Raw genomic sequence first — 23,574 nt, 5'->3', positions numbered from 1 at the left:
CATTTACTCCCAACATCTGAGCTGCTGAAGACGCAGTTGATTAACATTACTTTCGTTTCTGAGGGGACTGCACCCTCCGATCTACTTAAATGCATCTATGTTCGCGCAAATCATTCGTGATCCAGCTTCACCTATACAGAAGAAATTAGTATAAGCATTTTTTATGAATGTTTGCAAAACGCCTTTCCTAGCAATGTGTTAGTTAGCAAGTTTCATGGCTAAAGTAAACAGGATGGCTCCTTACCCCACAGAAGAGAGGGGCAGGGTGAGCAGAGCTTGTTATCATTTAGAGGTACATGCAACAAAACGGGTTGCTGTGATAAGAGCTGATTTTGACAAGGTAAAATGCATGTTGTTTTACACTACCATTCAGAAATTTGAACAAAAGTATGTTATAGACTTTTCACTAAGACCCTGAAGATTCATATCAACTTGTGAAAAATGGGCATCCGATGACCCCTTGAAGGTAATCTTTCATATATAACAGATTACCTTATCTGTATATAGGTAATCTTTATAGCATATCTGCTAACACTTTACAATAAGGTGTCATTTGTTAAACATTTGTTAAGCAACTAACTAAGACTAATAACTTTAACTAAGATTAATAAATGTTGTAGAAGTACTGATCATTCTTAGTTCATGTTAACTAAAGTAATTAACTTAATGTTAACTACTGAACCCTACTGTAAAGTGTTACCGCATATCTTACAATTAATATCCATTTTCATGTTGTACATTATAATGTTGTGATTGCTAAATTCATAATGTTTGATTTCAGTTTTTACTGTTTTTATTTTTTATTTATTTGGAGGAAAAAAAATATTCATATTCCACGGAATATTTTGTACATTTAGAAAGATCTTACCATATTGGCCAGAAATTTAATATATAGCTCTGGCCTACAGCTATGAAGGGAGAAAAAGTAATAAAATATACTTTAAATAAGACTTCAAACATGATTTAAGCTTCTGTAGATTTCTGTCTTGGTTGGTGGATTTGGAAAAACTCAGGATTTGACACAAATTTTGCCTGCTTCATCAAGGTTTCTGCTCTAGTATGAACCAGTTGCCCTAGAGGTATATTATCACAATTTAGTCAAGATATGTAAAAAAAAAAAAACTTAGCAGTAAGCTGATTTAATGGCAAAAAAAGTCTGTTATCTATATAATATACAGCTATTAAAAATGTTTTTTTGCACATCAGTTATATATTATAAATCAGACTGCATTATGGATATATAAAAAAGTAAACTAAATAGAAAAAGAAATTATCTCAAAATTCAGACAACAGCAAAAAAAAAAAAAAAAAAAAAAAAAAAAAAAAAAAAAAAAAAAAAAACAGCACTGTGCTGCCTCTTATAGAAGCAAATATTTAATGTTTTTGACCCAGTATGAGTTTGTCATGTACTGGTGTTCAGCTTTTATACATAAGACATAAGTTTTCAAGCAATATCAAAAATAAATACTAGTTCAACTATATGGACATTTAATATAATTTTCATGCACATTTCTGAGGTCTTAACATCTGAAATATCTGTCTGTCCCTCTTTTTCAGTAAAGTCAGAAATAGCCACATATAGCGAGCAGTAAACCTATTTCTAATATGTGTGTATGTGTATATATAGGACACATTTGTAATAAGATTTTCTCCACATCGTCTGTTGGAGTTTCTCGTTGTCTGAGTCGTGAGATAACGGTTTAATTAAAGCCTGTTCCCTGGATCTGAATCCACCCCCACCAGCAACCCAGAACCAGCAGGTGTTTCCTCCTCCTTCAGAGCATGTCGAGCTCTCCAGAATCAAGAAACGGCCATCGCCACCATCTGCAGCTCTGATCTACAATAGCAGAAGATTGCCAGCAAGATGAGCTCCTTTATGCAAACCTGCACACAGATCTATATGACAACAGTAATCAAACCAACTTATCATTTTAATCGATATATATATAAGGCCATTTGTTTGTGCATGGACTGGTTGAACTACTGATTACACATGTGTTATATCCTGCCAAAAACAACGATTATAATGAACTCCAAGTGTCGTAATGTCATGATTGATTGCTGTTGATGCCACATGCCCTACAGGATAAATGACAGAAACATCACAGTATTATGATAAGGGCTTGGAAGAAGGGTTTTACAGTCCCACAGCACAGATTAAAAGGAGGAACAGCGAACAGAATGAACTCTTAGTTCAGTTTTATGCCCTTGTAGGCAACTCTAAACAACACTGTGAAAAATGAGCTGATTGTAGAAGTTAAAAAATGAAGGCAGCTGTCTGCAGTTGGATTCATTTACATAATTACTTTAAAAACTGGAAAATTGGCAAACAAAGTAAAGTTATTAATTATTTGAATATGATTAGAATTGTTAATTATTCATATCGAAGTGTATGCTGGGAAAAGGGGGAATAGGGCTGAAACACGAAGTCGTTCTTTTTATGCTGTGCTTGCTGGTTTATTTAAAACTCATATTATAATGAAGAAGAAAGAAGAAGAAGAAGAAGAAGAATGTAATGTAATAAGACTGCTGTTTTGGGATGCATTGCTCAAGTTCATGAAAATAGTATCAAAATTATAATCAAAACAATAAACCCAAAACAAATAAACTTTAAAATAAAATAAAATAAAACACCTATTGACAGTCTCTCTATATCCTCATACACTGAGGTGTATATGCATGGTCTTGATTTGTTCTCTGTTGACCCCAACTTCTCACACAACATGATTAATTGATTGTGTACAATACCTGCACACTATTGGTCAAACTACCTTTCAGTCATTCCTTCAGCATATATGAAAAAATAATAATAATTATAATAATAATAAAAACAGACCTTTTAGGTATTGTGGAAATCCTGACCAGGACATGTCTATGGAGTGAATTGTGTGTCAATATTCATCAAACTACTCCATTGTGTTGCAAATAAACACAATCTGCTTTGCAAAGAAGAACTCAACTTTCAAACAAACACAAAGCGATTTGCAAATACAAACCTCTATTTAAAAGAAAATGCAGAGATATGGACAAATATGTGTATTGTGTGTTAAAACTGTGAGAATCAGTTGCTGTTTATGAGGAAACTTGGCATGATTTTCTCACAAGTGCGTGCAGGCAGATTTTCTCACAAATGCATATTGTGGATAGCGACAACTGTGTACCAACAATAAAAAGCATTTTGAATTTTATTTTTACATTAGGTCATGTAAGATATATTGTCATTCCACTGTGTATATTGAGACATAGCCTACAGCTGAGAGAAATATAGTATAAAGTGTAAGTATAAAACTACACATTGACAACCTACTTAATTATACAAATAGAAATTATACAAATATAATTATACAAATAGGCTACTATAATCAAACTAGATTAAGTTCAGGTGAGCTTTATTGTGACTTGACTATGTAAATATACCAAAATATAATCTAAACATTAATACTATAATATTAATATTAATAAAAAATAAACCATGGTTTTACTAAATAAATACCATGGTATTTGTAGTAAAGCTGCCATCATAGAAATGGTAACCTGCAAAAAAAAAAAAAAAAAAAAAAAAAAAAAAAAAAAAAGTTTACCACACTTTCACTATAGTAAAACCAACTTTAATTTTCAGATGTGAAATCATAGTTTATTATTATATTTATGTTTACATATAGCATAGTTAATATACATGCCTTGTACAACATTTAAAACTAAAAGTGGCCTGTAAGGAGATATTTCATATTTCAACCAATATTTTACTCTGAATACAGATCTGTGGAGTGTGATCTTCTGACAATAGCCTGTTTGGAAAAATCCATCTAAAAATATGTAGCTTTTTATATATATCCGAGCAACATTTTAACTCATGAAGTTAAGAATCAAAGGCTATTGTCCGGAATTATATTAGTGGCTCTTCAACATGCAAACATTCATCATCTGAGTCACTCCAAGCTGTCCCGAGTGTGTATTCACCCATGTAGGCATTTTAGTATTACAATATATTGTGACATGATATATTGTTATTATACCCCTGCGTTGATTTTAATGTTGAACAATTGTTTCAGCATATGTATATATTCTATATCCTGCGATCCAACAGAGGATATGAAGAATGGATCAGTTTTTATAGGGAAAGACATCCTAGTTACATGTTTAGCCATGTCTCTACTGATTTTTGAAATAATCAATCATGTTAACAACGTTACAGAAGTTATTGTGAATTTCACTGACATTGTAGTATAGGGTCGCTTTGTGAAAACATCTAAACGGTTAATTATAGATATAGTAAGACAGAAACTCACCTGGTGTGCTGTTTTGGGTCTCAGGAGACTAGTGTAAATGGACCGATAGCGCCATCTGCTATTTGGAAAAGGAAGTTGCTCAATTGCATTTGTGAGAAAATCTGCCTGCACGCATTTGTGAGAAAATCAAGGCAAGTTTCCCCATAAAAAGGCAACTAAGTCTCACAGTTGTAACACACAACACATATATTTGTCCATACCTTTGCATTTTCTGTCAAATAGAGTTTTGTATTTGCGAATGACTTTGTTTGAAAGTCGCATTTTTTCTTTGCAAAGCAGATTGTGTTTATTTGCAAAACGCTGGATTAGTTTGATGAATATTGGCACAAAATTCACTCCATACTACATGTCCAGAAAAATAAAACATTACATAAAGCGTATGCTTCTAATAATCCATAGTGTGACTTCTTTGCAGATGACATTGTTTTTAATTGTAAAGATTTGTTTACTTGATGTAAGAATATTCTTACAGAGCATGTGCAGTCTGAATGGTCGATAGTGACAGTGGTCTCCTGATCTCCTGATTTTCTCATTTAAGGCCTGTGTTGTTGAAAAAATGTTGAACGTGTGAGGTACATGCCTTACAATAGCTGGTAATTGGATTCACCCAGTGTTACACAGACGACATGTAAAATAAGCATGGACATGAACAGTATTAATTGGAAATCAGTCAGTGGGTGAGCCGGTTTTCTTAACATGGATCATTCTTCACAGTTTGTTCAGGTTCAAGGTATGAAGTGAAAATCACTGGTATTACCTTCATTTTCAATTTAGCGCTGGGAGATGATTGAAAATGTGCATGCATGAACACACTCACACTCATATGCAAAACCAGACCAACATTTAATCTCATCTGAGAAAGAGAGTAAATGAACACACAGTCAGAATACAGCATCCTCTCGAAGTTCTGGCAGATGTGCATGTTTTCACTGGTAGCCAAATTCAGCTAAGGACATGTTTAGGCTGCACTCCAAATGCCTTCGTACCAAACAGGAGATAATCCATTTTTCCAAATGTCAAAATGACTATAAGATGACTTCCTGCCTCCCAGCAGTCACCTGCCTAACATCATATCCACAGAGCAAAATAATCATATTTATTTATGAAAAAAAAAAGATGTACGGTAAGAACTTTTAACTGTATATCAAGACATGCAGTTTTCAATGGGGCTGTATTTTCAGATTATGGATGCCTAATTTCCACCAATGAATTTCAAATTTATATCCCATAATTTTGAGTTTATCTTAAATTTTGACCCTTTTTCTCTGAATTATTATTTTTTTTTTCTTAATTTGTATTTGATTGATTGATTGATTGATTGATTGTAATTATTGTAACTGTAGCTTTTTATCTCACAATTCAGATTTTCACTCTCAAAATTGTTGTATCTTGCTAGTTTATACATTAACTATGTAAAGATCGCACAATTCTGACTTTTTTTCAGAATTCCAAGAAGAAAAAAAAGACTTATGAGATCATTCTTTAGGTTATAAAGTAAACAAACATCCAAACACCTAATGCACACAAGCTCTGTCGAAACCATGTCCGGCTCTTTTGAAGGGCAGGACTTTTCATACTCCTTATTATATCGAGAACGAGAATTTTGCATTTTTCTTTACTGTTCAAATCTAATGACTGTGATCACTATGACCTAATGGTGTAGTGCAGCACACAGACAGATGGCAGTGGATGCGATCACTTACCAAGGGATCACTCCATTGGCCTTCTGGGTAGCGTCCCACTTCTCTGATCCCTAGCCCACCCTTCAACTCAAGCTCTTTCCTATTAATGAATATTTCCTGTTTGATTTTCACCCATCTTCAGATTGCTTGATGGAAATGTAACGTGCCACTTGACACTATTTAATTGTTGCTTTTCCAGATTATCATGGGGGGCAACACTAACCCGTCATCTTTCAAGACCAGTAGTGTCTTCAACACCCTCATGTCCATAAGTGACACTAGCAAGAAAGGTTGGAACTAAAAGGTGTTTTACATCATACCAAAGCAGGATGTATTTCGAGCGAAATGGATTTGAGAGCAGTTGCATTGGAGTTCATCTGCTGAGTACATTTTCAACTCCTTCCACGAAAGTGATCCAGTAATGTGATTCTCCAGACTGAAATAGACGTATATTTGAAATCTTCTCTCTTTTCATTCATGGGATTATCCAGTCCCGCTGTTGAGCTGACTCCAGGTGAATTTACTGCTGAAGTTCACGCTGTTCCTGCCTCTCTCTTGGCCGCTGCAGATGTGAGCTCTATCTCAGAGAGCATTTAAAGCTCGCCGCTGTCCCTCCACTCACACTCCACTGTGGCTTTATTATCTCTGAGGGTCATTCAGGCTTTGAGGACCATCCACTTTTTAAATGATTTTTTCCTGTGCTTTCTAACAAGAGGTCAAGTTAAGATTCACTGTTCAAAGTTACTTTTGGTTTATAAAGTTTATGGGATCTTTAAAAGTTTCTTACATGCTCAGCTCCTTTACGCTGCATCTATCCTTCCAGCTTTTAAAGTGGTTTATAGGGGCTTTCCTGTAAGCTATAGAAGAGCTATACTTATCTAACCCTCAAGCTCGTGCTGTTTTTAAAAAAGAAGGGAGAAGTGACTGGCTGTTAAAGTGTCAGTCTGATACCCCCCACAGCCTCTGAAGATAAGGAACGCTCTGTCTTCCAGCCTGCTGATGCTTTTAGCCGTGCTTTTTGCAAGCATGTGTGAGGGCACATCCGAGACTGAAAGTGAAAAAAAAAAAAAGTAGAAATGTTCTTTTTTTTCAGTCCAGTGACATCGGTGGTGTTAACGTTCTGTGTCTTTTATTTTCAGAGATGACACTCTGATTTGCAAGAGATAATTCAGTAAAGCCCTTCACAAGTATCTTCCCCAAAGATATTTGTCTTCAATTTGTCTACATGGCACACTAATTTTATTTCATTTAAATTTTGCTTAATTAACAGGAAGATTTCTTCAAGCGTCTTGGACACACTGCCACTGTTCTTCTGGATTTAGTCTGTCAATTTTTTACTGGTTCTTCATATCATTCCAGACAGACTGGATGATGGTGAGATCAGATCTCTGTGTGGAGCACCAGCTGATGCCAGACTTCTTGTGCAAACAAAAATCTCACTGAATTATTACAATTAATGGCAAAATGAATGTTTGGAATGTAAACTGATATTTCCTACTGACACACTATAGCAAAAGATAGAAATAACTGGATTAAAACCATTTTTGTTGGTGATGGTGGTGAAAATACTACAATACTACTGGCCTAACAGTAGTGTGTGTATATATACACAACAGTTATTTCTGGTTCTCGAATCTGAGTGTGATATTCTAGTGATATTAAAACCGTTTTACAGTTTGTAACACTCCGCTTGCAGTATTTCTCACAGTGAGTGTCATGGCAGACATCAAAATCCACTACAATTTTATAAATGTAATGTTTTTGTGTCACAGAATGTAGTTTTAAGAGTTTTTATTGGTTTAAGCTGTTTTAGGTGAAAATGCACTTGTTTGGACTTTGATTATGTGGTTTGTTAATAAAGATAACCTCTATTTGAAATTTTGCTCCAGGGCGTCAGTGGCCATTGAGCGCTCATTAACCCACCGAGAGAAGCTTCACCTTAGCCAGTTCTTCTGGAATTTACTGCTGGCTCTGATGTCTCTAGTTGTCACGAATCCAGTCTGTGGCTTTCTGTCCGCTCGCCACCAGATGTCGCACTGTCATTACATTGACTCTCACACTACACAAACTGTTGTATGTCACCCCAGACTGCATTTCCCATCATCCATTGCACTGATTACACACACAGCTGTAGCTAATCACACACACACTATTTAACACCCACCCAGATCCTTCTCAGAGTATTGTTTAGCGTTTATCACTGTGATAGTTGATAGCTACTTTACGGAGCCTGTCCTAGTTTTCCTGGCCTTAGTCTAGTTTTGCCTTTCTCTAGTCCTGTTATTCCTGCCTGTGTGTATTGGATTACCAATTTGCCTCACCCTGTTTTAGATACTGTATGCTCCAGCCTGGACTTCTGCTCGTGTTTACGGATTACACCTTTTGTCTAGCCCTCTGGATTCTGTTCGCCGATCGATGATCCACGCCCGGCCTAGCAATACTCTTTGTTTTGCCTCATTCATGTCTGTTTGCTGTGTACTGACCCATGCTTGTTTCCGACCATGCTCATTAATAAAGCTCTGCAGATGGATCTGAATGCTTCCTCTGTTCACTCGGTAACACTAGTGGTTAAACATAAGATATAATTCGTTTTGAGTAAATCTAACGGGCAGCCTTTGGTCTCATAATTTTTTTATTTGTTCAAGAACAAATAGTTTTGGCTGAGGGCAAAATCTCATCACGTTATATTTTATGTAAATTTAACATTATTCTGCCATTAGATGGCAGCAAGACACTGTTTTTATAAGTGAATCTCCAGTAAAGACTTGTATATTGAAAGAGTCCAATACAGTGTTGAAAAAAATGTAGTTAATTTTTCTTTTAAACAACGCATCTGTAATGAAGCGTCTCTCGAATTGGGATCCATAAGCAGGCTTTATTAAAGTTGTTGCTAAACAAGCGTAGATCCACCACCAGCAAACACGGTAACAAAGGGCAAACAGAATCATGGTCGATAAACAGGCAGAAAGTCAGGGCAGGCGGCTAGCAATCACAAAACTGAGATTGAAAATCCAAAAAGGCAGGTAGCAGGTAATCAGAAACAGGGTACAGACAGGGTCACAACAGGCAGGAAAAACAGGGGAAAAAAACACTCAGAAATGTTAACAGTAGTATAACAAGACTCCACGATACGACAGGAAGGCCAGTGGATAGGAAGTAGCTGGCCCAGGTGATCAGTACCAGGTACGGGGTTGATGGAAGATGTGGTAAGACAGGGTGTGTGTGTGTGGAAGTCAATATTCGGGTGATAGAGCCCTCTGATGGTCGGAAGGGGGAATCACGGAGTTCGTCTCTGTGACAGAGCCCCTTCCCTGCGAGCGACTCCTGGCACGAGGAGGCAGACGATGCCGGGTTCTCCCTCGCAGTCGAGGGGCCGGTCTATCCGTATTGGTTCGGTGGAACTCTTCCACAAGGTTGGCATCGAGAATGTTGTCAGCATTCACCAAAGACCGCTCCTCTGGACCGTATCCCTCCCAGTTGACTAAATACTGCAGAATTCTTCCCCGGCGTCTGGAGTCAATTAGGTCTCGGACCTGGTACACCTTCTCACCATCCACCATGATGGGTTGGGGGCCCTGGTCACCGGACACCTCCTCCCCCTCCTCACTGGGACCAGCAGCGGGCCTGAGCAGGGATACATGGAATATGGGAGAAATGTGATAATGATTAGGAAAGGCCAGGCGGAAAGAAAAGGGTGTGGTTTGTCTAATCATTTGGAAAGGACCCACATCAGAATCAGAATCAGAATCAGAATCAGAAAGAGCTTTATTGCCAAGTGTGCTTACACACACAAGGAATTTGTCTTGGTGACAGAAGCTTCCAGTGCACAGACAGGATCATAAGTAACAAGACACAGATAACAGAAATGAACAAGTGATTAGAATAAATATATGAAAAGACACAAACAATAGACAAGCAAACGAGTAATTAGAATAAATATGTGAAAGACAATACACAAGACAATATAATGTAAATACAGATGTTCTATATACAAATTATACAAAGGAACTGAGTGTATGGAATCTATAATAAATATAGGTATGGATAGCGGTATTGCACATTTTATTGCACAGTAAGGGGAATATTTAACTGTTCGTGAGGTAGATGGCCTGAGGGAAGAAGCTTTTTCTATGTCTGGCTGTTTTGGTAGTCCGTGCTCTGTAGCGCTGACCAGATGGCAACAGTTCGAAGAGGATGTGGGCTGGGTGTGAGGGGTCCAGAATGATTTTGCTAGCCCTTTTGCTCATTCTGGATGAGTACAGATCTTGGAGGGTAGGGAGGGTTGTACCAATGATTCGCTCAGCAGTCAGGACTATCCTCTGACTGAGGATAGTCAGTATATAGTCTGACATACCTGGGACTGACCCTTACTGGACCCCCTGGGACTGAGTTTCTTGCAGGGCAAACGAAGATGTAAGTCTCTTGTGGATAACCATACCCACTGGCCAGGACTGTACTCAGGACTGGGGCGGCCGTGATGATCAGCCTGTTCTCTCTGACGACGAATGCCGTGTTGGAGGTGAATGTGAGCCTGATTCCAGGTCTCCTCACTTCTGCTTAACCAGTCACTGACTGCCGGGACGTTGGTAGGCTCACCAGACCAGGGGAATAGGGGTGGTTAAAATCCAAGAATGCATTGAAACGGAGTCAGACCAGTAGAGCGTTTTTGAATGAAATTTTGGGCATACTCTGCCCACATCAGGCAGCGATTCCAGTCGCTCTGATGTTCACTGCAGTAGGATCGAAGGAAACGGGTTTAATCTTTCAGTCTGACCATTTGACTGTGGGTGAAAACAAGATGTTAGACTAACATTAACATCAAGCATTTTAAAGAACGCTGACCTCGTGAGGTAAACTGGGGACCTCTGTCAGAAACTATATCTTCTGGTAGTCCATAGAATCGAAAAACCAGGTTGCAAAGGTGTTTGGCTGTTTGCAGAGCAGTGGGAAGTTTGGGTAGTGGTATAAGTTGACAGGCTTTCGAGAATCGGTCGATGACAGTGAGGATGGTTGTATTACTGTTGGAGGCTGGTGGTTCTGTGATGAAGTCGACTGCAATGTGTGACCAGGGACGCTGCGGAGTAGGAAGGGGTTGGAGTAGTCCGGCAAGTAATTGTCATAAAAGTATTATAGATTAGACACTGGCGAACAAACGCGGTAGCATCTTTGGACAGTGATGGCCGCCAGAAACGATTTTGCAGCAGTTGGATGGTGGCATTGATACCGGGATGGCCAAAGCTTGGCATCGAATGTACGTATTCTAGCACTCGACTTCGGAGGGTTTCAGGGACGAAGACTTTATCTGGAGGACATGCACTTGGGATTTCGGACAGAGTGTTAGCTTGTTTAATCTCCGTCATGAAGTCCCACAGGACGGGGGCCACAATGAGATCAGGGGAGATTCTGAAGTGCTTTTACTAGCTCCTCCATGAGAGCCGTGAAGCAGAAGGTCGGGGTAGGCGACTAGCAATCACAAAACTGAGAAAAGTCCAAAAATCCAAAAAGGCAGGCAGCAGAGAATCAGAAATGGGGTACAGACAGGGTCACAACAGGCGGACAAAACAGGAAAAAACAAGACATTGCGATACAACAGGAAGAACAGACTGTTTATATAGGCCAGTGGATAGAAAGTAGCTGGCCCCGGTGATCAGTACCAGGTACAGAGTTGATGGGAGATGTAGTGAGAAATGGTGTGCATGTGTGTGGAAGTCAATATTCGGGTGATGGAGCCCTCTGATGGTCGGAACACTGTAAAAAACAATTTGTTGAGTCAACTTAAAATAATTTGTAACCTGGCTGCCTTAAAATTTTAAGTTCAGTCAACTCAAAAAAAAAGTTTATTCAACTTCAAATGTTAAATTATACTAAGTGACAACTTAGATATTTGAGTTGAATCAACTTCAAATTTTAAGGCAGCTGGGTTACTTACCCATCTGTTAAGTTTAGCGAACACAAATATCTAAGTTGTTACTTAGTACAACTTAATATTTCAAGTTAAATTAACTTATTTTAGTTGACTGAACTTAAAATTTTAAGGCAGCAGGGTAACAAATTATTTTAAGCTGACTCAACAAATTGTGTTTTTTTTATAGTTCCCCTCTGTGACAGCACTGTATGACACAGTCATCAAAAATCACCATTAACAGATGAAAGTATGACAAAGAGCCTATGGCTTTCCTCAGAGGATATGCAAAATAATGTATATATTCAAAATAATTATTGTGAATATAAGATTGAGCTGAAGAATAAATGCTGTATTGGATGCAGGTAATTACACTTGCTCAGTCCATCTTGCATAATACTCTACATAATACAGTGAGGTTTTAATACAATCTGTGGTAGAAGGTACACACAGTGGTTCATTTAAGGCTAGAAGGGATACGGCTCTAGCTACTGGGCATGCGCACATCAGTCTAACGTTATTTTTGTCACACTGTACAACAATAAAACTGTTTTTGTATTATAGTAAGAGCTAAGTTTAGGGTTGGAGTAGGTGTAGACGTTAAAAAAACACAATATAATAGGTAGAACAATTCATTTCATTGTTCGTTTCCGGTCGGAGCTCTATCCCTTCTAGCCACAACTAGGGAATAGGGGCTTACCGATAGGTCAATTGCAGGCTGAGTACCTCTATGTCTCAGGTTACGTTTCTGAATTACAGTAACTCTGCTTTAAGTGATAACTTTGACTTACTGAAACACAAAAGAAGAACTGTTAAATCATATTCTGGCTCCTATGAACGGGAACTGAAACTTTGAGTCCAAAAATGACAAAAACTCCATCAAATTAATAATTTAATCTTTTGGATCTTTTCAGAAAAATAATCTGAAATATTTGTTCAGTAATCGGATTATTTAAGTAAACCTGTTTTCAAGTTCATCTCCTCTGGTTGCAGTATTTAGGAGAGGAATATTATTCATGAATACTGATTAAACTTAAATTAAGCATTTTATGGACTACCTTTATGATACTTTTATGATGTGTTTGTGTCTTTAAAAGCTTCTCATTTATTGCAGTTCCGTGGAAAAGAGTGACTACTGTAATAGCTGCAATATCATTTAAAATCCTTTTGTGTTCCACATAAGAAATAGTCATACAGGTCTAGAATGACATGACAAAGAGTAAATGGTGACAGAATGAAGGCATCCTTTCAGATTCTTCTGACCAATTAACAGTTTCAAGGATTTTAACGAACCTGAAAAATTGATGATTGAACAAAGTATTACTGTACAATGAGCACTGAGAACATCAAATAAAAATCTTCAAAAGACGGCTCAAAGACTTCAAAAGATTTCAAACGTTAAATTGAGAGTGGTTAAAGCACAGAGGACTCATTCGAGAGGGATTCAAATAATTTAAAGATTTCTCAAAATCAAATATATGCCTAATCTTTGGATAGGAGATTAACTATGAATGTGGGTCAGGTGATTTTTTTTTTTTTATTGATATACTGCAGTCTGATTGTCATACCAGTCCATTAAATTAAATAATTATTAACAAGTGTAAGGCTGATTATAAAAGCTATCTGACTGGAGAAGGAAGCAAAAAACAGTCAGTGTTATTTTAGTGTCATTACAATATTATATATATTATGTAAGGCCTGTTGTGTAAAATTAAGCAGATGTTTTTATTTATTTATTTATTTATTTGTTTGTTTGTTTTGTTGATATTTTAGCACTTCAAGTTATGCTAAAGGAAAAAGAAAATTTAGAAATATTGCTATGGAAACTAGCTATAAATTAGTTGTGTATATTATTATTATTAGGGCCAGAGCACCGATGGAGCATAAACATGCTCGAAAACTCATGAAACGTTTCACACACATCAAAAGTGGTGAAAATTTACATCTGATTTGGGTTTCAGAAGTGGGTGTGTCAAAATGGCCCAACAGCGCTACCTATAAAATTTAAACAAAGTGCCCCTCGAGCTATGTTTCACATGCATGTACGAAAATCGGTAGACACATTTAACACACCAATACCCAAAAAACATGTCTCCAGGTATGAAGTCCAAAACCCAGCACGAAGTATGTTATATTGAATTTTTTAGGCTTGCCTTCTAGTAGCTTTGGCGTGCCCGTAGCAGCCTGACAAACTTTGATGTTTCGCCATGAAAAAGGAAGTTGCTATAATTCAGGCATACAATGTCTGATCTGCACCAGAATCCACGTTTGATAAGAGTCCTGTCCTAGTCACATGCCTATGCCCATATTCAGTTATAGACATAGCACCATTTGATTGCAACAGGAAGTGGCATGTTTTACACTCTAACAAACTCCTTACAGAGATTTAATGACATCAACATTACATTTAGTCAGGTCCCAAACTTCACACGTTCAATGGGTCCTGGTCTAAAGACATCTAAAAGTCTATATTCCGTTATAATCATAGCACCACCTGCTGGTAACAGGATACATCATGCATTGCACTAACTCAAACATGTTCAATCTGCACCAAACTTCATATGCTTTATAAAAGTGCTGGCCTAAAGACATACATGGCAATATCCAATTATAGTCATAGCGCCACCACTTGGTAGCAGGAAGTTTGGCACATATAAATGACTTTGACATATTAATCTATATTTACCACTTTAAATGCATATTGCCCACCATTCGCTGTTTTCCTAAAGCCATCGGGTGGTGGTCAGCCCGGGTGTGAGGGCCCTTTCAACGCTGCTTGCAGCTTTAATCATTATTATAATTGTTTTTGTGGTTATTATTATTTCAAGTAAGTATTATGGGCTTAATTTTAGCTAGCTATAATAACCCTGAAAAAAGAACATCTTTGTGATAAACCTGTATGTTTCTTTATTCCAGGCCTCCATGAGAATTCACAGGTTCAAGAAAACCTGAGGTTATATATTGAAGCAAAGTGAAAGAGAGAGCTTTAATTACTTTTAAAGCAATTTTATCACTTTCAGTTAGCTGTTTACAAATTTACTACTGTTACCAGCCATCATTTGATACATATTTGAACACATTTAAAGGTAAGAGAGTGAGAACTGTAGAAAATGAAAGAGAGAGAGGGCTGTTCTGCAGCAGTGAGACGAGGACGTGGTTATATTGGCAGAGAGGTGAGGGCGCTGATTGCTGCAGAGATCCAGATTCATTAACACTCTTAAATTTAGCCTGCAGTTTGACTGGGGGAAACTCATCTGTTCAACACCCACTCCCCGCTTTGACAAAAAACAGCAGCAGAACCCAGAGAAAGGAAGCATTTTGTTTCTGCTCTGAGCGCAATTCCATTTGCAGCGCTTTGTCAAACATCTTAAGCAAATATGATTTGGGTGTGCATGATTTAGGCCGCTGCTGGGGAAATGGCACTCTTATCCCCAGTCTCAGATGCCATAATCTCATTATTGTCAGTTTGCCTTTCTAAATGGAGAGGGTTTTGTCTTAGTCAACCTCAGAGAACCTGGTTCTATAATTGTTGGTGGTGTTCACTGCAGATTTGAGAGCCGAGGAAGGGAAGAGCTGAAAGAGAATAGATAGAGATAATACTCTCCCCAAAGGCTCATAAGAAAGGCTGTCAAGCGGTATAACACATAGTGTGAACACATATAATAGGACAAACAACAAATTGTGGCATGCTTTCACACTGGGTAATGGTCACTCCCACGGTCAGGACAGCTGCGACGCTCTCCAATTTGAGCAAAGAATGCTTTTTAAATTAAACATGGAGAATTCGGCTTTAGCTTGTGTGTGAGCAGATTCAGCACTGAATAATATGCTGCCTTCCTGTTAAAAATATCCCAACATCCTAAAAGAAGATAAATTACTTGAGAAGCAAGTCTGTAAAAGCTCATTAAAACAGTACTGATGCTTAAAACAAGAAAATAGAATTTGCCAGCAAAGCAACAACAACTCAAAAATCTCATATTAAAAATTAGAATAAATGTTAAACAATGAAATAAATTAATTTAAAAACAATTCATTAAACATATATAATTTGTGTAACTTTTTTTAAATATGAGAAGACAAGCAAGTCTGTAAGTCTGTAAATATCTTTGGTTAAGACGTTTTACATAAAGCCCTGAAGCACAACTGAGAAACATCATGATGCTAGCAATTCAAATAAATATACATGTTGTGTATAATTCAGAAATTGGAAAGGCTGATGAGTCCTGTCTGAGGTAAATTGTGATTCATGCCATATATTATCAGCATGGTCCGACTGGCCCGCCTTCATTCGTTTCTATGCAAATATATAAACTCAAACATTAAAGAATGTCAGTAGTTCAGATCATTACATCCACCGCTGCAAGTAAAGTGAAGAAAGATGCTGAATTTTGATTGGTCTGAACGGCGTGGGGGTCACAGCAGCCCTAGATATGGAAATAAAATCCTCTTGAATCGCAGGATATGTTGTGCTGAAGTTAATAAGCGGTGTCAGGCGGCTCACATTTCAGGCTCTGTCAGGCTAATGAACCATCTGGCCCTGCGTCAGACCCTCAACTCCAAAGATAAAACAAGCGAAACTTTGTCTCGCGCGATTCCCTCGGCCGAGTGTGCACAGAATCTCAAATGAGGATGTTTCCGGCGCCAGCGAGCTCAATGGATGCAGGTGGCTGGCCTAAAATGTGCTTCGAGCCCAAATCTGAGGCTGTGAATTCAGACACAATTCTTGTTTGCTTCACAAATGATGTTAGAGAGCATAAACGGCAGCTCTGTTCCAGACCCTTTTGTCGCTTTTTGTGTATAATTGGCATTTGCCGCCTCTGAAATGCTACGCTTTTGAAATATTTAGAGCAATATCTGAAAGACTTTGGACACAAACACAGAAAGTACAAATGCATTTTGGCCTCCGGTCATCCTCCCGAGAGGACAGTCACAGACAGAATGATACGGATAAAGATCTCATGATTTGTTAATGCGTTTTGGGGTCAAGGGAGGAGAAAAAGGCTCGAGCGAATGAGAGAGAGAGAGAGATTGCTATCGTTTCTCATTTAATCACTCTCCATGGTGGTATGTGAAGAGGACACGGCACAGGTGGCCAAACTCTTGTTGAAATTTCCTATTCCCCACACAGACACAGAAAGAAAAGGGGCTGAAACGAGACTACCTGTGCTGAGAGTGATAAGCAAGTCCTTGAAGTGAGCGTCCAACTCCTGCTTTCCATCATCCGTTTAACATCGTAATGCTGGAATCACACGTGTGCTGATTGTCTTCTCAATGGTCTGTGTGAAGTAATAATGGTAAGGATTTAATGGAGCGTGTGTAACTCCAGATCTTGGGAACTGTGGTAAGATGGTAACAACAAGTGCTGGCCTTTGTTCAGGTTATTCATCACTCACAAAGAATGCTGCTTCAATTCAGGCTGTAGTTTCAGATGGGAATAGCTCATATAGTACATGATTTAGATATGCACTCTTGAGCTCTTTCATTGAGGAGCCATTATCATGCTTTTGACTGTTTAGCATATTCTATTAAACTGTTCTGCTAATGTCTTTCTTTAGAGAACTGTTTCTTTTTTTTTTTTTTTTTTTAATCACAAGTGCATTTGAAATATTACATTTTACAATATGGTTAGATTCACATTTTTAAGGCAAAAAAAAAATTTTGAGGCAAAAATTGGAAATATTTCAGATTGTTATATGTTTTCTGCTCACCAAGGCTGCATTTATTTGACCAAAAATACAGTAAAAAGTTAGGAAATATTACAATATAAAATTGTAATATTCTAATATAATGTAAAATGTAATTTAATCTTGTGATCAAAGCTGAATTCTCATCATTGCTACTGTAGTCTTCAGTGTTACACGATTCTTCGGAAATCATTCCAATTTGCTAATTTGTTGCTCAGGAAACATTTCTGAATATTATTAATGTTATAAAACAGTTGTGCTGTTGCATAGTAATAGAATAAACTTTGAAACAGAATTACAACTGATTTATTTAATGTGTCTGTGCTGAATTAAAGTATAAGTTAATTGGCACAAAAACTTGCTTACTCCAAACTTTGGCTGAAAATTCAGCTTTGCTATGATAAATTAATTAATTAAAATAATAATAATGATGAAATAGCATTTTAAAATGTACTCAAATAAAAAAAAAGTTGCAAAGTAAAAATTGCATTAATGTTTCATAATATTGCTGTTTTCATTTATGATTAAAAAGGTTTTCTGTTGTTTTTTGTTTGTTTGTTTTTGTTTTGTTAAAGTTTTTTTTTTTTAGATATAAAATTAATAATGCCCCAAAGTCACCTCCTTTTGGTGAATTTCACCATTTTGAAAATATGCAAAAATACGTAATTTAGCCTTACAGTTTAGCCTTAGAGTCTCCAGTGCTGATGGTTTAAAATAATTTAGTAAATCATTAATTTTGTAAGCTACAGTATATATGGAAAACTGAATCTTCAGTCATTATTAACTCACTTCATGCCAAACCAAACCTGTATTGTGGTGTTTCTGGGAAATACTAAAAGAGAAATTAAAAGAATCTTCATAAAACACTTCCTAGAATCCATGTCTGTCAAGCACCAGATCTTGTTTACACACTTGCTCTATTGCTTCTAAGGTCATTCTTGAGAAAGTTCATTTTCTATTCTGTTATTTGTGGTAATGCTTGTAGTGGACCAGAAATGACACACTTTAACTCTTAAGTCTTAACCCTTTAACTGTCACTCCCATTTTTGAAAACAGACATAAAAATGCACTATCCAGACTCAAATTTTTATAATTTGTGAATGAAACATTTTGTAATATGATTTTGATGTACATTTTCCATGGTAATGCAATGTCTGATTTTAAAATGCTTTTCAAAGGATGAATTTTGAGATTTTAAGTTTTGACCTGATATATATATATTTTTTTTTATGATATCTAAAGCGTGATAGGGAAAAGGGCAATGAAGAAAGTCTTTTGTGACAAAGGTCAGAACTCATGTTATGATGTAGATTTTTTAAGTGGCACTCTTGACATATATTAATCTATTACTTTTCCTACATAATTTCTAACACACAAATATGGTAAAATATATATTTAGGAGTCTTAGACCTTTCCAACAATGTATAGTTTGTCATGATTAGATTAGGATTTATTTGTAATATGGTGAAGTAAACTTAGGCGTCCCACTGGGGGGACGGTGACAGTTAAAGAGTTAAGGCCTGTTTAGATTTAAATTAATGCAAGATTCAGTCTGGGACTCTCTAAATCACATTCAGATGGTAACGTGCACTTTCTCAAACCTAGACAAACCTCAAGCATCATGTCAAATGCACTGCAAACGAAGAACCCCTGAAGTTCTGTTAGATCTCGCGCTTCGTCTGGTGGCCGTGACAAGGACAGCCTCACGTCCTACCCTGAAGGCCGGCGTGTTTTTTTTTTTTTGGGGGGACTTAACTAGTTCTGTAGCCACAAACATGTGATGGGCACAGGTGTAAAGCCTCAGCACATCTGAGGTGACTTCACCTGTAAGCTAGTGCTGTTGATGTTCTAGGGACCCTCACCTGTCCTGAGGGCTCTGTCCAGTCTGGTATGTGTGAGCTTTGAGAGAAAAGATAATTGGAGAGATGGACTACTCAGTATTCAGGAATGTGTGGAAGACTGAAGCTGATGGAAAGAGACAATACTTTGGAGTGACATTCCTCAATACTGAATACCAAACTAGCACCTGGGACATTGTCCAAAAAAAAAAAAAGTTTTTTGAAAAAGGTTTTGAATTTAGGTCAGTTTATTTTATTTTATTTTATTTTATTTTATTTTATTTTATTTTATTTTATTTTATTTTATTTTATTTTATTTTATTAAGAAAAGGTTGTAGAAATTCACATGACATTGACATTACTATTCATTATAAAGGTGAACTTGACTTTTGTTTTTTATTTATTTATTTATTTTTTTTAATTATTTTACTTTAGGAAAGTGTTGTAGAAATATATATGACATTGGGCCTCATTCATGAAACGCAAACAGCTAATTTTTGTGTATATCGTTCGTAAAGCCTTTCTGACATACATTTTTGAACATTTGAACATTTATGAATTGTATTGTATTTTCAAAATGTTAGTTGGTGCAAAAGAAATGTACACCTGTAAACGGTCCGTAAAACATTGTGTGTTATTTTTGGCAAACTGATGACACTGAATTTTGATGCACTGCCACAATAATTACAAGTTCATTTGCCCTTGCCCTTTTTTGAGTTGATAACTGTAAAACGCAGAGCTCGTCACTGTCACTGTTTACATGATAAATAGTGCAGCAGCCATATCACCCTGCAGCCCAAGACTGATTGCCCACTGAAGCTAAGCAGGGTTGAGCCTGGTCAGTACCTGGTTGGGAGATCTCCTGGAAAAACTAGGTTTCTGCTGGAAGAGGTGTTAGTGAGGCCAGCAGGGGGTGCTCACCCTGTGGTCTGTGTGGGACCTAATGCCCCAGTGTAGTGACGGGGACACTATACTGTCAAAAGAGCACCGTCATTCGGATGAGACGTTAAACCGAGGTCCTGACTCTCTGTGGTCATTAAAAATCCCAGGATGTCCTTTGAAAAGAGTAGGGGTGTAACCCCGGCATCCTGGCAAATTTGCCCAATGGCCTCTGAACATCATAGCCTCCTAATCATCCCCATGTTCTGATATTCTGATTGGCTTCATCACTCTGTCTCCTCTCCACCAATAAGCTGGTGTGTGGTGGGCATTCTGGCGCAATATAGCTGCTGTTGCATCATCCAGGTGGATGCTGCGCACTGGTGGTGGTTGAGAAGATTCCCCCTTCTGTGTAAAGCACTTTGAGTGCCCAGAAAAGCGCTATATAAATGTAAGGAATTACTATTATTATGATAAAAATGCTTCAAATAGAGGAGAGGCGGAACAAATACCGACCAACCATCCTACTTGTACAACGACTGCCTACAACAATAGAAATTTATTGGTTACTGCTTTTCATATTTAGTAAAATTCTTAAAAATACTAGTAATGCATTGCCGCGTGGATATTCCAAATCATAGCAACTAAAAAGTAAAAATGCTGTGCCATTTTGTCATTTTAAGAAGAGTGCCTGACATTTTTTCAACTGGCTAAAAACTTTGGTGCACGCATGTTATTAAATATTTATTGTTAGGCATATGGCCTATTACTCTTTTTTGCATTAATGCAATATACTGGAGTCAAACCTGAGAAAGTAGACCAGAATATTCAACTGTGTTCCTAGACACGCAATTTGCGTAGCTGTAATTCATAGGCGGGGATTATGCTAATTGTGAATAAGCATGCACGAATGATTGGAAATGATTGGAATTGATTGAACATACACGTTTAACTATCAGATGTGTTTGTGAATCCGGAGGAGAGTTTTCGGGAAGGTCTGTTTTACGCACAAATTACTCAGAATTTACTCATATATTTATGCAAGTTTCATGAATGAGGACCATTGACTTTCTTTATTCATCATAAAAGTGAAATCAGCGTTTGTTGTGTATTTTATTTATTTTATTTTATAACATGTTAGTTGGAATTTGGAAGTACTTTTTATTAAAGGGTGTAATGCTGAGTGGTGACAAGATCCAAATGCAGCTTTATTAAAAGAGCGTAGTCATACAGACAGGGTAAATCACCAGCAAATAACAACTTCCAGGGTGGAAAAAAAAGTAATCCAAAAACAGGCAAGGGCCAGGGCAGGCAGCAAACAATCCAAAGAAACAAGGTAACAGTCCAAGGATCAAAACACAAAGGCAAGGAAACTAGGGAACAAGGGAAACTGCTCAGAAATATAAGCTACAGCTAAACAAGGCTTGTGGATGAAAATCCCAAACCTATATTTGGTCTATAGCTGTAATAAGATGACATTTCTTACATGAATGCTGCTTTTAAATGCTCTAGCGAGAAGATAAACATGGCGGATTGTGTGGCTCACTCAGGGCGAGGACTCCCAACAATCATAGATGGTGCTGATAAAGTGTCACACTTTACGGATTTTGTGATCAGAGAGACACTGTTTATGATTTATAGAGAGAAAAAAAAGGAGCAAGCAGATTTTTATAGTTTTAGGGTGGTTGTGTACACAGACTGCCAACACACATTTATGTTCAAACACCATGTAAAGGTAAATTTTGCATAATAGGTGGCCAATAACTTTTTGCAACCCCAGTGACAAAATAAATAAATAAATAAATAAATAAAAAAAAATATATATATATATACGATTTTTTTTTTTTTTGCTAAAATGCAGAATTATTAGATTTGCTGCAATACTTAACACTGTAAACCAAAATGATTACAAAATAAACAAATAAAAACACACAGCAGTGATGAACAAAAGTACTAAAAAAAAACTGAGCATCTTTCTTTACCCTGCCAAACTATTTTGAAGTCTAGTAGCGTTCGTGGAGAACGAGGCCCAATCATCCTGATATTTCTTTGCTGCTTGACATGAAGGATCCAATCAGACTCCACCACACTTCGTTCCTGTTTGAGACCCTGCTTAAATTTTTTAGATGCTCTCGTTTTCTTTATTAGTGCAGATCCTGTGACAGGCTGGATGGATGAGAGCCGTTTAGACGGAGCAAAGCAGCATCTCGCCTTCACTCACACACTCCTCGAGGGGACAGAAATGAGGAAAGAGAGTCATTTTGTGTTTTCTAGATCAGGCTTTGATTTTTGGCTCCTGTGAGCCCTGGACTAGATTTGACTTGCTTAGACAACACTCCTGATAAACATTTTATGCCGTGAAGGTTCCTGCTGTAATTATTTGGATGGAGTATAATGGAGACAGAAGTGCATGCAAAGCTGGGCAAATATTCCTGACGATGTGTAAATCTGGCGAGCCTTCTGGGTTAAATTAAACACAAACACAGCCTTTATGTCATGTTTTTCCCTTCATACAAAAAAGAAAAACTCTCGACCAATTTGAACGCCAGCAGCTGTTCGTTCTGATATTTACATCTTCCATGCAAATAAATAAATAAATAAATAAATAATCCAAGCCGTCTGGCATCAAAATGACTGAAATTTCCTTGTCCTTTCAACACAATGGTCCCAAAAGCTACTGCTCGTTTTCAACCCAAATGCTCATCTCCAGCATTGCTCTCTTTACTCTTTGTTGCTCTGGATTTAGATAATCATGAAAGTAATATTCTCTGACTTCAAACCTGGCAGAAAAACACCATTAAATGTGTTTGGGAGGATTCAAGATGGAGAAAAAAAACTTGATGTTCCCTGCAAAGCTTGACACTGATTAAACCCAGTCAAGTCTTAATTGATTTTTCTTTTAGAAGATACATTAAACCCAAATGGTAACTGCATCAGAATAATTTACAGTGCTGATGAATCCGTTAATTGCTATAAGAGGGTGTGTTTAGATTTCTATATTATTTATAATATATTTCTACATGCTAACAGCCTGGATGCCAATGCATCTCTGATGCAGACTCAGTAATGATCTAATAGTAGTCTAATACACAATATCATTTATCACAACGCATTGAATCTTCTCATCAAAGGATCACTTGAAATAACCCATGTATGTCAAGACATCATACTGTGAGCTAAATGCACATTTACTTTTCACATTTTAACAACATCACATTTTGAGCTGACTGTATGTGTGTGTGTGTGTGTGGCTGTGACAACAATCAGCATTTCCCCCTCCGTCTCACAGCTGTTGGTCAT

This window comes from Labeo rohita, chromosome 18 (genome assembly GCF_022985175.1).
Source record: "Labeo rohita strain BAU-BD-2019 chromosome 18, IGBB_LRoh.1.0, whole genome shotgun sequence".
NCBI lineage: Eukaryota > Metazoa > Chordata > Actinopteri > Cypriniformes > Cyprinidae > Labeo > Labeo rohita.
This window is presented reverse-complemented; position numbering follows the sequence as displayed.